Consider the following 4,837-nt stretch of genomic DNA (forward strand, 5'->3'; position numbering starts at 1 on the left):
AATAGAGGATGTTACTACAGCAAATCATAACAAACTCCCCATTAACACCCCTGATTTCAGAGGAACTGCTAGAGTAGCAGGGGTATACAGACTTTTGAGCATATAATGTAAGGGTCTCTGGGAGAGATAGATGGCCAAACGTGTGTGATGATATTGTCCTTCTAAACAGTGTGGTGATAATGTAGTACACCCATGAATGAAGCCCTTATGAATACACAAAAATGACCAATCAAAAGGGAGCATTTGCCAAAGATAAGGGATTAAAACGTTCCAAGCCATCTGTGCCTTATTCCTGTTTAAGACGACGTTTCATTCCTTTCACTAAAATGCCTGTACATTATCCATTAATGAATGCATTACCCTGTATTGCTTTGCTGCTTGTGCAGTCTACTAACTCCTTTTTAATATGAATGATGTGAGGGGAACCGGGGACACACAGACAGACTTCTATTCATTCTCTGAATGCTAAACACATACTGCTGAGAATATTTTAAAGCTCGCTGGAAATAAAAACAATAAGCCACAGAGTCACCATCATTCATTTATTCAATATTCTGTCAAAATGACCATGGCTATGACAGAGCTAAACATAACTATGACTGAACTAAAGAAGGCTATGACTGAGCTAAACATAACTATGACTGAACTAAAGAAGGCTATGACTGAGCTAAACATAACTATGACTGAACTAAAGAAGGCTATGACTGAGCTAAACATAACTATGACTGAACTAAAGAAGGCTATGACAGAGCTAAACATAACTATGACTGAACTAAAGAAGGCTATGACTGAGCTAAACATAACTATGACTGAACTAAAGAAGGCTATGACTGAGCTAAACATAACTATGACTGAACTAAAGAAGGCTATGACTGAGCTAAACATAACTATGACTGAACTAAAGAAGGCTATGACTGAGCTTAACATAACTATGACTGAACTAAAGAAGGCTATGACTGAGCTAAACATAACTATGACTGAACTAAAGAAGGCTATGACAGAGCTAAACATAACTATGACTGAACTAAAGAAGGCTATGACTGAGCTAAACATAACTATGACTGAACTAAAGAAGGCTATGACAGAGCTAAACATAACTATGACTGAACTAAAGAAGGCTATGACAGAGCTAAACATAACTATGACTGAACTAAAGAAGGCTATGACTGAGCTAAACATAACTATGACTGAACTAAAGAAGGCTATGACAGAGCTAAACATAACTATGACTGAACTAAAGAAGGCTATGACAGAGCTAAACATAACTATGACTGAACTAAAGAAGGCTATGACTGAGCTAAACATAACTATGACTGAACTAAAGAAGGCTATGACTGAGCTAAACATAACTATGACTGAACTAAAGAAGGCTATGACAGAGCTAAACATAACTATGACTGAACTAAAGAAGGCTATGACTGAGCTTAACATAACTATGACTGAACTAAAGAAGGCTATGACTGAGCTAAACATAACTATGACTGAACTAAAGAAGGCTATGACAGAGCTAAACATAACTATGACTGAACTAAAGAAGGCTATGACTGAGCTTAACATAACTATGACTGAACTAAAGAAGGCTATGACTGAGCTAAACATAACTATGACTGAACTAAAGAAGGCTATGACAGAGCTAAACATAACTATGACTGAACTAAAGAAGGCTATGACTGAGCTAAACATAACTATGACTGAACTAAAGAAGGCTATGACAGAGCTAAACATAACTATGACTGAACTAAAGAAGGCTATGACAGAGCTAAACATAACTATGACTGAACTAAAGAAGGCTATGACTGAGCTAAACATAACTATGACTGAACTAAAGAAGGCTATGACAGAGCTAAACATAACTATGACTGAACTAAAGAAGGCTATGACAGAGCTAAACATAACTATGACTGAACTAAAGAAGGCTATGACTGAGCTTAACATAACTATGACTGAACTAAAGAAGGCTATGACTGAGCTAAACATAACTATGACTGAACTAAAGAAGGCTATGACAGAGCTTAACATAACTATGACTGAACTAAAGAAGGCTATGACTGAGCTAAACATAACTATGACTGAACTAAAGAAGGCTATGACAGAGCTAAACATAACTATGACTGAACTAAAGAAGGCTATGACAGAGCTAAACATAACTATGACTGAACTAAAGAAGGCTATGACTGAGCTAAACATAACTATGACTGAACTAAAGAAGGATATGACTGAGCTTAACATAACTATGACTGAACTAAAGAAGGCTATGACAGAGCTTAACATAACTATGACTGAACTAAAGAAGGCTATGACAGAGCTAAACATAACTATGACTGAACTAAAGAAGGCTATGACAGAGCTTAACATAACTATGACTGAACTAAAGAAGGCTATGACAGAGCTAAACATAACTATGACTGAACTAAAGAAGGCTATGACTGAGCTTAACCCGGTTATGACTGAACTAAAGAAGGCTATGACTGAGCTTAACCCAGTTATGACTGAACTAAAGAAGGCTATGACTGAGCTTAACCCGGTTATGACTGAACTAAAGAAGGCTATGACTGAGCTTAACCCAGTTATGACTGAACTAAAGAAGGCTATGACTGAGCTTAACCTGGTTATGACTGAACTAAAGAAGGCTATGACAGAGCTAAACATAACTATGACTGAACTAAAGAAGGCTATGACTGAGCTTAACCCAGTTATGACTGAACTAAAGAAGGCTATGACTGAGCTTAACCCGGTTATGACTGAACTAAAGAAGGCTATGACTGAGCTTAACCCAGTTATGACTGAACTAAAGAAGGCTATGACTGAGCTTAACCCGGTTATGACTGAACTAAAGAAGGCTATGACTGAGCTTAACCCAGTTGTGACTGAGCTAAACATGGCTATGACTGAGCTAAACATGGCTATGACTGAGCTAAATCTGGCTATGACTGAACTAAACATGGCTATGACTGAGCTAAACATGACTATGACTGAGCTAAACATGGCTATGACTGAGCTAAACTCAACTATGACTGAGCTAAACATGGCTATGACTGAGCTAAATCTGGCTATGACTGAGCTAAACTCAACTATGACTGAGCTAAACATGGCTATGACTGAGCTAAATCTGGCTATGACTGAACTAAACATGGCTATGACTGAGCTAAACTCAACTATGACTGAGCTAAACATGGCTATGACTGAGCTAAATCTGGCTATGACTGAGCTAAATCTGGCTATGACTGAGCTAAACTCAACTATGACTGAGCTAAACATGGCTATGACTGAGCTAAACATGGCTATGACTGAGCTAAACATGGCTATGACTGAGCTAAACGTGGCTATGACTGAGCTAAACATGGCTATGACTGAGCTAAACATGGCTATGACTGAGCTAAACATGGCTATGACTGAGCTAAACGTGGCTATGACTGAGCTAAACATGGCTATGACTGAGCTAAACATGGCTATGACTGAGCTAAACATGGCTATGACTGAACTAAACCCAATTATGGTTGTACTAAACTTGGCTTTCACTGAGTTAAACTTGGCTATAACTGCACTGAACCCATCTATTACTAACCTGGCTGTGACTGAGCTCAAGTTGGCCATGACTGAGCTCAACCTGGCTAAGACTGAGCTCAAATAGGCTATGATTGTGCAAACCCTGGCTATGACTGATCTAAACCCAACTGTGACTGAGCTAATCCTAGCTATGACTGAACTTAACCCGGCTTTGACTGAGCAATGTTTGACTATAATTAAGCTTAACCTGGCAATGATTGAGCTAAACCTGGCAGAGACTGAGCTAAAATTGGCAGTGACTGAGCTAAACCCAAGCAGCCTGACTCTTAATATGCTGTTGCTTCATATTGGATATTATTCGAATTGCATAACAAACAGACTGAAAATGATGTGTAATTATTACGGAAGTGTAAATATCGTTGTTTTTAGGGTTATTTGGAGGACAAATATTTGAGTACTCGTTCAGAAATACTGAGTATTCAAAGCCTGTAAAGCAAGCCTTAGGCTTATTGCTTTTAAGCTACAGAACATGAGAGGGAGTGTGTTGTCACAAAATAACATCATGACTGTGATTTGGTCTCTGAGGATCATCAGAGCCGTGATGTCATCCGTGATAACACACCGCCTCCAGTGTTCTGTTGCTTTTATACAACAGTAAATAAATAAAGTAAGAGATTAATAAACCGGGCCGTGAACGCGGCGTTTAATATGTTTTAATGTTCAGTTCCTTCTGCCAGATTATAGCTCCTTAACAAGCAGCTTGTAGCTACGTCAGAGTAACGAGCTCCGCCCACTCGCTGCACAGCTGGCAGTTCGTTCTCCAGCTCCTCACACTAAACTCCCAAACTGTCGTCACCACTGAGCAGCTTTTTGTTTTTTATTGAGTCAGTTTCATGGCTCAGTCTGATTTGGTCAGACTCTGAAGACAAGACGACACGTTTGGCGAACGGTGTTGGATCATTTCTGGCTGATTCCAGGTTGTTCAGCTGTTCTTCTGTCACAGCTGCCGACTGAAAAGCTGCTCAGTGGTGACGGCAGTTTGGGAATTTAGTGTGGTCTCATCTTCAGAGTCGGACCAAATCGGCTGTCGGTCAGATGGTATCATAAAAGTGTCCGTTTTCTGTTTGTGGCAAAGTAAGTAGTAAAACCATTCAAATGGCTTAAGCGTCTCCTACAGCTGTCAAAGTCGTTGCTTAGCAACAGCATCTCAGCAGAGTGATAGTGTTTGTGAAAAACCTGTGATGTTATGGTGAAATCTCAGCACGGTTAGAACGCCTCTCAACCAATCAGTATGACTATATACATAGCGCATGTATGTGCTCAGTGTTCT

This window comes from Pygocentrus nattereri, chromosome 2 (genome assembly GCF_015220715.1).
Source record: "Pygocentrus nattereri isolate fPygNat1 chromosome 2, fPygNat1.pri, whole genome shotgun sequence".
NCBI classification, from domain to species: domain Eukaryota; kingdom Metazoa; phylum Chordata; class Actinopteri; order Characiformes; family Serrasalmidae; genus Pygocentrus; species Pygocentrus nattereri.